The sequence below is a fragment of the Neophocaena asiaeorientalis genome, unplaced genomic scaffold, assembly GCF_003031525.2.
Source record: "Neophocaena asiaeorientalis asiaeorientalis breed wild unplaced genomic scaffold, Neophocaena_asiaeorientalis_V1.1 scaffold39, whole genome shotgun sequence".
Taxonomy (NCBI): Eukaryota; Metazoa; Chordata; class Mammalia; order Artiodactyla; family Phocoenidae; genus Neophocaena; species Neophocaena asiaeorientalis.
The window spans coordinates 5,923,990-5,936,120 of NW_020175670.1; positions in this window are offsets into that span (position 1 = coordinate 5,923,990).

Below are 12,131 nucleotides of genomic sequence, written 5' to 3' on the forward strand. Positions count from 1 at the left end.
AAATTACATACGAATTACATATGGAGGCTCAGATAGGCTTACGGCTTAAATAACTTCCCACAAAACCAGCTATTAAGAATTCAATGTAGCTGGGCTTCCCTGGTGGCGCAGTGGTTGGGAGTCCGCCTGCCGATGCAGAGGACGTGGGTTCGTGCCCCGGTCCGGGAAGATCCCACATGCCACGGAGCGGCTGGGCCCGTGAGCCATGGCCGCTGGGCCTGCGCGTCGGGAGCCTGTGCTCCGCAACGGGAGAGGCCACGGCAGTGAGAGGCCCGCGTAACACACACACAAAAAAAAGAATTCAATGTAGCTGGTGCAGAATAAGACAAATCTCTATCTATAGGTAGGTTTTCTGGATTCCAGGGACTCCTCTGGGCTACATTTAGGCCCTTGCAACTGTTCAGTTGCTACTGCAGTTGTACACCGCTTATTAATTAAATTATCAAGAAACCAAGGACTATAGCAACAACTTTGGCCTGGAATTCATTTCAACCCAGCCCAAGACCCTCAGGGGTGGGCGAAGAGCCCCGTTTCAACTCTCCAAGATCTTGAAACAAGGCAATTCACTTGCTTTGGGTTTAAATATCAACCTTCTAAACTTGGGAACTGCAAGTGGAGTTAGTCTATAAATGACTAAAATAATCAGGCTCCAATGACAGGCTTCAGGCCAGACACAGGGCAAAAAAACTTCTCTTTGGTTTATAGCCAGAAAGGAGACCTCACTACCAAGAGTCTGTCAAAATGCTGTTGCCCCCAACCTCAAAGAAGAACTAGACTTTCATTGTCTCCATGAAAATATTGAACTGTTTTATAGTTTATGATTCTGAATTATTCTTGCCCAGTGTTTTTCAACTTTTTAAAAAATTAAATCAGGGGCTTCCCTGGTGGCGCAGTGGTTGAGAATCTGCCTGCTAATGCAGGGGACACGGGTTTGAGCCCTGGTCTGGGAGGATCCCACATGCTGCGGAGCAACTGGGCCCGTGAGCCACAAATACTGAGCCTGCGCATCTGGAGCCTGTGCTCCGCAACAAGAGAGGCCGCGATAGTGAGAGGCCCGCGCACCGCGATGCAGAGAGTGGACCCCGCTTGCCACAACTAGAGAAAGCCCTCGCACAGAAAACCAAGACCCAACACAGCAAAAATTAATTAATAAACTCCTACCCCCAACATCTTCGTTAAAAAAACAAACAAAAAAAACAGAAACAGGAAAGAAGTGAAAATTAAAAAAAAAAAAATTAAATCAGGCCCCCTTCAGAGCTTTCTCACACTAAATTTTTATATCCCTACCAGCCAAGATTTAGTCAGTTTTGCTTCCTGTAGTGGGATGAATGAAAACAATAACTATACGGCATAATCTTTTCTGAACCAAAGACACTTCTCCATTCTGCTATGTGCCCTGGAGATAGTGCCCCATTTGAGATGTGTGTTCTGGTCTTGAATAATCCTTGAGAATCTTGAGAATGTGTGTTCTGGTCTTGAATAATCCTAATCCTTGCACTTTCAGCCTGAGGTGAGTCATTTATTTCTAAATGTGAATAAGGTATATACTGTGTAAAGTAGAAAGTTTATTATATTTGAATTTCTGTGACCTGGGTAAGAAAACATGTACAAAAGAAAGAGATCTTTCATAATCTCCACCCTTGCTTTTCTCATATCTACTTATTTTATTTTTACTGCTTCACTCCCCCCAGTTGGCATGAATTATTGGTTACACATCAGTGCGCATTTTGCTTTTATTACTTTCCCTTGGATCACTAGAACTTTATTGCTTGTGCTATGAATATTTCTTTTAATATGAAGAGCCTGTGACTTCAATAAAAACATTATTCTATCAAGTATGTACTACATGCCTGTTATAGGTTGAATTGTGTCTCCAAAAGGATATGTAGAAGTCCTAACCCCCATAAGCATGAGCGTGACCTTATTTGGCAATAGGGTCTTTGCAGATGTAATCAAGTTAAGATGAAGTTATACTGGATTAGGGTGGGTCCTAAATCCCATGACTGGTGTTCTTACGAGAGGAGAGAAGTTTTGATACAGAGACAGAGACACAGAGGGAGAACACCATGTGAAGACAGAAGCAGAGACTGGAATGCTACAACTGCAAGCCAAGGAATGCCAAGGATTGTGGACAAACACCAGAAGCTGGAAGAGGCAAGAAAGCATTCTCCCCTTGAAACTTCAGATAGACCATGGTCCTGCTGACACCTTCATTTTTTATGTCTAGCTTCTAGAACTGTAGGACAGTAAGTTTCATTTGTTTTAAGCCACCCAGTTTGTAGTACTTTGTTACAGCAGCCCTTGGACACTAATACAACATCCAACTTGATGATGAGATATATAAAGATAAATAAGATACAATTCCTCTCCTCAAGGTCCTCACAATCTAAGAGAAGACACAGCTCTGGACATTTTTAAATTACAAAATGTTAGTGTTTCATAGTGTGAATATAGAAATCTGTACATGCTATAGAGACAACACAAAGGAGGGAATACAGGAGAAGCTTTGTAAAAAATGTGAATTTTAAAAATTCTTAAATTTTTTTTTATATGCAAAAGCACTGGCCTTTTTAGTGAATCCTTTTTCTCTTTTTTGTTCGGTTCCCTTCCTTTTATCCTCCCCTTTCAACCCATATCAATAAGCACTCCCTTACTCTAGTTAACCTTGTTAATACTCTGGTATTAATTTTTTCATATTTTTCTCCAAGCTTAGGTAATCAATCATATTCTTACACACATATATGTTGTCATCGTTTATTTTATAAAAATGTGATCATATTGTAGATATTTTATGTATCTTTCTTTTCTCAACAAAACCTTGTAGAAACTCCTCCATTTCAATCGATATAGCTCTAAGTCATTCTTTTTACTGAGTGTATAATATTCCATCCTGTAAGTATACCATTCTTTTTTTTTTTTTTTTTTTTCCGTACGCGGGCCTCTCACTGCTGTGGCCTCTCCTGTTGCAGAGCACAGGTTCTGTGGCCATGGCTCATGGGCCCAGCCACTCCGCGGCATGTGGGATCTTCCCAGACCAGGGCACAAACCCGTGTCCCCTGCATCGGCAGGCAGACTCTCAACCACTGCGCCACCAGGGAAGCCCCATTCTTTTTTAATATATGCCAGCCAGCTTGGTAAAAAATGACAGCATTACTTTAATTTGCATTTCTGGACTACTTGTGTATTTTAGCAACTTTTTATGTGTTTTTTAGCCATATCAGTTTGGCTTTCTTGAATTGTCTTCTCATATTGTTTGTTCATTGTTTTGATTGGGTTGCTTACTCTTTCTAATCAGTTTTTAAGAGTGTTTTGATTATTACTAGTATTAATGGTATTTCCAAGTCTACCATTTATCATTTGATTTTTTTCCTTCACTATATTTATCATATCTTTGTCATAAAATTTTTGGTTATATCATCAACTATGTCTGTCTTTTTTTTAATAGCTCCTGATTTCTAGTTTATGTTAGAAAGATCTCAATAAATAAGTCATGGGGATGTAATATACAACATAGTGACTAGAGTTAATAATGCGCTATTGTATATTTGAAAGTTGCTAAGAGAGTAGATCTTAAAAGTTTGCATCTCAAGGAAAAAATTTGTAACAACGTATGGTGACAGATGTTAAACTAGATTTATTGTGGTGATCATTTCACAATATATATAAAATTCTAGAATCATTATGTTGTACACCCAAAACTAATATAGTACTGTATATCAATTACAACTCAATTAAAAAAAAAAACCTCCTCGGCCACTTACATGTAGCCTCCTAAATTTTCTTTTTTCCCAGCTTTATTATAGTTAAAAAATGAAAAGTATATATATTTAGGTAGTACAATGTGATTTTTTAAGGTGTACGAAGTGATGATTTAGTATATGCACACATTGTGAAATGATTACCACAATCAAGTTAATTAACACATCCATCCCCTCACATAATTACTATTTTTTTGCATGTGTGACTAGAACACTTAAGATAACGATTTTAATCCTTCATTCTGTTAAGGTGGTGTATCATGTTTATTGATGTGCATCCCAGGAGTAAATCCCTCTTGATCATAGTGTGTGATCCTTTTAATGTGTTGTTGAATGCAGTTTGCTAATATTTTGTTGAGGATTTTTGCATTCATGTTCATCAGGGTTATTGGCCTGTAATTTTATTTTCTTGTAGTGTCCTTATCTGGCTTTGGTTTGAAGGTAATGATGGTCTCATAAAATGAGTTTGGAAGTGTTCTCTCCTCTTCAGTGTTTTGGAAGAATTTGAGAAGAATCGGTATTAATTCTTTATATGTTTGGTAGAATTCACCAGTGAAGCCAGCTGGCCCCCTGGGCTTTTCTTTGTTGGAAGTATTTTGATTACCAGACTTAATCCTCTTACTTGTTATTGGTCATTTCAGATTACTTTTTTAGGATTCAGTCTTGGTAGGTTGTATGTGTCTAGGAATTTTTCTGTTTCTTCTAAGGTATCCAATTTGTTGGCATATAATTTTTCATTGTAGTCTCTTATGGTCCTGTGTATTTCTGTGGTATCAGTTGTAATGTCTCTTCCTTCATTTATAATTTTATTTGAGTCCTCTGTCTTTTTCTTTCTTGATTAATCTAATTAACAGTCTGTCAACTTTGTTTCTTTTTTCAAAAGACCAATCCTGAGTTTTACTGATCTTTGCTTTTGCTTTCCAAGTCTCTATTTCCCTTATTTCTGCTCTACTCTTTCTTATTGCCTTCCTTCTACTAATTTTGAGCTTAGTTTCTTCTTCTTTTTCTAGTTCCTTGAAGGTGTAAAGTCCCTGGGAGGACAGGGTTGGCCCCTGAGGATGGCTGATAGGAGCTGAACCAAGTCACAGGGCTGCTTCAGAAGTTGCAGTCAGACCAGAGTTGGTGGGCTTACCTTTGGTTGGTGGGTCCAGGAGGAGTGTGTCTCCCACTGGGTCTTGAGTGGGCAGGACTGCTCCTGACTGCAGCTGAAAGGGGCAAGAACCGAGTCATAGGTCTGCTTCAGGATCATAGTCAGACTGAGGTCTGCAGGCCTACCTCCAAGACACAGAGGGGCATGTCTCCTGGTGGGCCTCTGGGCAGACAAGATTATTCCTGGCCCGTGGCTGAGAGGGGCTGTAGCCCAGATACAGGCCATTTCAGCATCTGTAGTCCGACTGAGGTGGATAGGCCTACCTACAGGGACACAGATGGACATGCCTCCTGCCAGGTCCCTTGTCAGATGGTGCTGATGGCAGGATCAAGGCCAAATGGGGCTGTAGCTGAGTCCACAGGTTGTTTCCAGATCTGTAACCAGGACCACAGTTGGTGGATCTGCCACCTGGACACGTGCCTGCCTTCTCAAATGGGTCTCCTCCACCTCAGGCTCCACCAGGGTTTCACAGTCTCCTCTCTGGATCCCACAGGACTCCCACACAGGCACTTTTGTCTGGGAAAAGCTGCCAAATTATTGTTACTGAGGGGGAATATAAGTGGGGGACCTCCTATTTCACCATTTTGCTGATGTCCTTCCAGAGTTTCTTACAGAATTTATATATTTTTATTTTGCTTTTTACATGTCTTTAATCTTATTTAAGTTTTTTTTTAATGGATAGTCTTTCCCCACTGATTTGAACTACCCTCATTATCATATATTACATTCTTACACACACTGAGATCCATTTCTGGATTCTCAGCTCATTTCTACTGATTTTGTTTATTTGTCTGTTTGCTTGTTTTCGTCTGTTCCTAGCTTAATCCCAATTTTATTTACCTTCAATGTCTTCTCAGGCAAGCACTCTTCAGTCTCCTTTTGTATATTTTTCTTGGCTATTGATATTTAGTATTCATTCTCCCATATAAACTTTAAGAATCAAGGTCTCAGGTGGGGTACATGTCTAGCACAGCCTGAATCACATGCCCAGGGTGGGAAGCCAGTCTGGCTGCTTCTTTTCTAACCATCAAACACCAAAGGTCTTATTTTGATTGCTCCCAGGGATCTCAGACTCTCACAACAGAAAAAGTCTGATAACTTCTCTTGCAAGAGATAGCAAGGTGGTTACTTTCTATGCCAAGAAGATAATTTACACTCCTGGGGTGAACAAAGGAACATCTATTACTAGAGCAACAAAAAAGAAAAACCACACATTTTTAATCTCTGCTGTATCATATTAAGGAAGTTGGCGTTTATTCAACGTGTAGGTATTTAGTTAGCCATTTAAAAGTTTTAGGTGCAAGAGTCACAAGATCAGTTTGGCAGCAGTGAAGAAGACAGAATACAAGGAAAAGAAACCAGAGACAGGAGGCCCAGTTAAGGTACAACTGCAACAGTCCAGGCAGAGATGACAAAGACCTGAAATAAGGCAATTGCCAGGGATGTAGAGAGAAGAGGACAGATGTGAAAACCATTCAGCAGGTAGAATGGACAGGATCAGTGATTGGTTTGAGGTTGGGTTAGATAAGAATCCAGAATGACTGCTGGATTTCTAGCCTGGGTGGCAGAGTGGATGATGTACAGCTAAATGACACAGCAACACAGGAGGAGGAGTAGACTTGGATGACAGTGTAGATTATGAGCTTAGTTTGGGGGCACATTGAGTTTGAAAGTCTGTGAGACATTCAAGTGGCAATACTTGGTTGACATGAAGAGTATAGTGGATTTGGAGCTAAAGGGAGAGCAAGACTGGACAAGTGACTTTGAGAATCACCAAGATATATGTGGTAGTAAAAGCCATGGGGAGGAGAGCTGAGGATGGAACAGTGAGGGACACCAACATTTACCAGAAGAGGGGGGATTGGAGACAGCAAGGGGTTCTGAGAACCAGCCATTTAAGAAGCAGAAAGTGATAGCACAGAAGATTAGAGAGAAGAGCTTCAAGAAGGAGGAAGTGGGGCTTCCCTGGTGGCACAGTGGTTAAGAACCTGCCTGCCAATTCAGGGGACACGGGTTTGAACGCTGGTCCGGGAAGATCTCACATGCCGCGGAGCAACTAAGCCCGTGCACCACAACTACTGAGCCTGCACTCTAGAGCCTGTGAGCTACAACTATTGAGCCCAGGTGTCACAACTACTGAAACCTGTACGCCTAGAGCCTGTGCTCCTCAACAAGAGAAGCCACTACAATGAGAATCCCGTGCACCACAACAAAGAGTAGCCCCCGCTTGCCACAACTAGAGAAAGCCAGCCTGCAGCAACGAAGACCCAATGCAGCCAAAGATAAAATAAATAAATAAATAAATACAAAGAAGGAGGAAGTGGTCAGTTGTGCTGACAGCAGCAGAGAGGCCTCAAAAGTATCCAGTGGATTTGGCAATTACCAAATGGTGAACTTGGTGAAAGCAGTGTCAGTTGAGTGGGGTGTAAAGAAGTCAGGTTTTTTTTTGTGTTTTTTTTTTGTGGTACGCAGGCTTCTCACTGTTGTGGCCTCTCCTGTTGCGGAGCACAGGCTCCGGACGCGCAGGCTCAGCGGCCATGGCTCACGGCCCCAGCCGCTCCGCGGCACGTGGGATCTTCCCGGACCGGGGCACGAACCCGTGTCCCCTGCATCGGCCAGCGGACTCTCAACCACTGCACCACCAGGGAAGCCCAAGAAGTCAGTTTTTAAATGTAGAGTGAAGTCAAAGAGTGAGAGAATGTGCCAGCTGTCTCCCCTTTGTCCGTCCAGATCCACACTCTACCCTTCACCACTGTGTTCTTTGTCCCAGATATACAGTAACATCCATATGTTCCCTTGAGTCTGTTGAGTTTGACCAATGGTGAGCCTTGGGAGGAGATTGAACGGAAGAAGGAGAGTGAGGTGGGGATATATATTCCCCCAATTCTGTCCCTACGGGGTCTGCTGCATTCACTCAACCATAGTTCATAGCCTTCTCCAGCTGGGTTCAGGTAACCACTCCCTCCTGCCTCCTCTCAGGCCTCAGAGTGGTAATAGCTCTGCTTTACTGGTCTTAGGGTTTTCTACCACCCCTTGTGTTTCTCTACATCCTGCTCACACCTTTGTAAATAGTCCTTTATTAAACCTTCCTCCAGTTATCCAAATTCGAGCACACCATTTGTGTTCTGCTGGAACCCTGAATGATGAGGGGGGAACCTTGGCTGGGAAGAGTAGAAAGATAGATATATGCAAAGACAAGGGAGGTTTTGTCACAGGATTTATTTTTTAAGGGTTAGAGAGCTTTGGATATACTGACAAGCTCATGGAGTTTTAACAGCCAGGGCCTATTTCAAAGGTGTGATCTGAGAGGAAGGAAGAAATAGGCAGAGAGCTCTTTGCTAGCCTCTGCAGTTGATGACAGTACGAGTGGCCTCACCGGCGTTGCTCGAGACATTCTGGATCCTGTGTTTCCAGTTTGACCAAGAACAGTCCATTTGACAGGTTTGCCCATGGTTGTGCTGGCAAGTGTTGGTCTGAGCAATGAGCTGATAGAAAAGTAGACACAAAGGCTAAAGAAGGAAAATGAACAAAGATCGGGACCTCAGCAAACCCAGGCACCCCTCATTGCACCAAGGCAGTCAGACAACGAACAAAGTTGTTGGTGTTTTGTAAATTTTGCCAGGCTCTGCGTGACCCAGCCTTGCTTACCTTGCCAGTCTCCTCTTTCGTGTCTTTTGCAGGTGGCTGATTCCATCTCTGCCCCGAGGGCCTCCTTTCTCTTTCTCAAATAATAATAAGCTCTGTTCTGCCCTTGAGCTTGAATTCTGACCTTTCCACTGCCTGCAACCTGTCACTCTCCCCAAGTCTCATCCCTGCTAACTCCTTCTCATGCTCAGAGCTCATCTTCAAGGCCATTTCCTCAGCAAGCCGACCACCCCAATTCAAACCCATCCCCTTGGTTCCTCCCCGTCAGGCAGCCCTGGACTCCTCTTTCAAAGCAGTCGCCACATCTTAAAATTTATGGAGGTGGAGAATTTTATTCAGAAAGTCAACTAGATTTTATTACAAGCCTTTTGTTTTTGTTTGTTTTTTTTTAATTAATTAATTTATTTTTTGGCTGTTGGATCTTTGTTGCTGCTCTCGGGCTTTCTCTAGTTATGGCGAGTGGGGGCTCCTCTTTGTTGCGGTGCGCGGGCTTCTCATTGCGGTGGCTTCTCCTGTTGTGGAGCACGGGCTCTAGGCGCGTTGGCTTCAGTAGTTGTGGCACGTGGGCTTCAGTAGTTGTGGCACGTGGGCTCAGTAGCTGTGGCTCGCAGGCTCTAGAGAGCAGGCTCAGTAGTTGTGGCACGCGGGCTTAGTTCCTCCGTGGCATGTGGGATCTTCCCCGACCAGGGTTCGAACCCATGTCCCCTGCATTAGCAGGTGGATTCTTAACCACTGTGCCACCAGGGAAGTCCCAGTTTGTGTTTGTTTTTACATCTAAGTCTTGAATTCATCTGGAATTTATTTTTGTATATTGTATAGGATGAGGCCTCTTTCACAGTCTAAATTTCTTAGCACTTTGCTGGACCCTCTTAAGCACTTCCTTTCACTCACTCATTCTTTCAATAAGCATTTAATCGCTAATGACCTTGTACTACGCCCTTTATTGCACACAGAAAATAAAAGAGAATATCCTTATTGCAAAGGATAAAAAGAGAATAATGACCGAGCTACTGGGCCTTAGGACTAGAGAGGACCTCAGTATGTTTGGGGAAGCAGACTTGTGAATGGAAAAATGACAGCATAACAAGGTAACTGCTTTAGTGATGCAGGATGATTATAAACTAATGGAATTCTGGCAAAGAATGCCTTTCTGTTCATTTGAGTCTTGCACTGTTTGTAACATATGTCTTACCCACTGGAATCATTTAATAAATACTTTAACAATTAACCTGAGTGTAAATTTTTTAAACTTTCACTTTTCTCCAAAGTTCCAAATACGTGTTCAGTTACTGCCTATATTTCTCTACCAGGATGTCCCATAAGCATTTCCAACTCAGATGTCTTAAATTCTTTACGCCAAAACCTGGTCCTCCTTTATTCTTTGCCTCAGTAGTCTGAGATGGAAAGTTCAGAATCATTCTCAATGCCACCCTTTACCTAACCCTACATCCATCTTGTCACCAAGTCCTGTCTAGTCTAGGTCATAAATACTACGTGATCCATTTTCTTATTCCCACTGTCTTGGGTCAAGCCTTCATTATCAATTCCCTGAATTGGTAAAAAAAAAAAAAAAATTCCAATAGATCACTCTGCCTCTTCTCTTTTTTCTCTACAATCTTCTAACTGCCACCACAGTGTTATTTCTGAAACAAATCTGAATCTATCGCTCCCTTGCTTGAAACCCTTTTGTGTTACCAAATATTTTTAGGATAAAATTCCAAATTTTTGACATGGCTCAATAGGACTGCCTCTCTCTGGCTATAGACAAATCTATCTCAGACAGATAATCTAAAATATGGAAAAAGTTATATATGTAAAACCACTCATTGTGTACTATATAAGTTTTCTATTGCTACTGTAACAAACTACTGCAAACTTAGAATTTAGTGCCTTAAAACAACACAAAGGAAAGATAGGAAGATCCCTGGACTTCGTAACTCTGGGTTTATTTTTGTGTAGATGAATAACCTTAAGTCATGGTCCATTGGGTTTTCTATTATTTGCTGCCAAATGCAACTCTAATTTATAAAAGTACTTCTATAATTAAAATAAAGAAAAAATCATCTGATTCTAAGTTACATTTCCCCAATTCCTTCTAATCCCTTTAAATACTCACTTCTTTCTCTGTCTAGCAAACACCTACTCATCCTTCAAAGCTCAGCTCAAATGTTACACCTGTACAAAGTCTTTCCCAAGCTTTCCCTCAAACAGATTAATCATCATTGTTCCTGTGGCATTTTGTCCATGCTTCTATGATAGCACTTTTACGCTACATTCTTCTATTTTCTTGACTGTCTCCTCTACTGAACTACAAGTACCATATGAGAAACCAGAAGGTTGAAACCATGTTTTATATTTGTTTCCTTCAAGGCTGACTTAGCACTCAGTATATAGTAGGTACACAATAAATATTTTATGAATAAGTAGGCAAAAGAGTAGAAAACAATGTCTATATGTTTAAACCAAATATCATCCTCTCTTTTCTAGGTTAACGCTTGTCCTCTCTCCACTTCTGTTCATTTGTTTATTTGTTTTAATCGGTAAAAGAATAGTTGAGGAGTTGGAAGTTAGGGAATGGGTAGTAGTACTCAGATCATTTTAATCAAGATGGGAGTAAGGGAATTTGAAGACATTTGACTGAAAGTAGGAAAAAAGTGGAGAAGTACAGGAAGAAATTTAGGGCAGAAATTCAGAATTCAGAATGAGAATCCCTCAGTCACAACTATCCTAAATCATGATCTATCATGGCCGAAAGCTGTGTGGTTTTAGCACACCTGGCCTGAACTCACAGTGCTAAGGGTTTATTTCCCAGCTCTGTACGCCACTTAGTTGGATGTGGAGGTAGGTCACTTACACCCACCTTCCTCTGACCCAGCTTCTTCCTCTGAGAAGGATAACTAGAAATACCTGCCCACAAGCTCACAGAATTGTAGTGAAGATCAAAAAGGGTCAGACTTACACATAAGATTTGCTATGACACCCATTGCAGATGTGAATCATGCAGCTTTATTATATGTAGGAGAAAATAAATGTTTGGTGAATAATTGAATGAATGAATAAATAAGCCCAGTTTGCTGATGATCTTATTTAAATCCAAGACTAAATGCAGGCATGACTTCATCTTTAAGGTTTATATAAAATATAACCAACATATATGACATCATCATTACAAAGAAGACTCTCTACCCCATTAAGTCACTGATCCTTAGACCTTGTTTATAGGGGACAAAATTTTTTATTCCATCATTTGAGATATGGCTTGAAATGCACCAGGCCTGAGAAAGGTAACAGTGAGACTTAAATTATACTAAGGAATATATCACTATTTTCCTTTTTTAAAAAGCATGTTCTAATAGGGACTAAGGGGAAAATGAGTTTCTTTTGTTTTGCTTTGAATTTTATTTTATTTTATTTTATTTTATTTTATTTTATTTTTTTTTGCAGTACGCGGGCCTCTCACGGTTGTGGCCTCTCCCGTTGCGGAGAGCAGGCTCCGGACGCGCAGGCTCAGCGGCCATGGCTCACAGGCCCAGCCACTCTGCGGCACGTGGGATCTTCCCGGACCGGGGCACGAACCC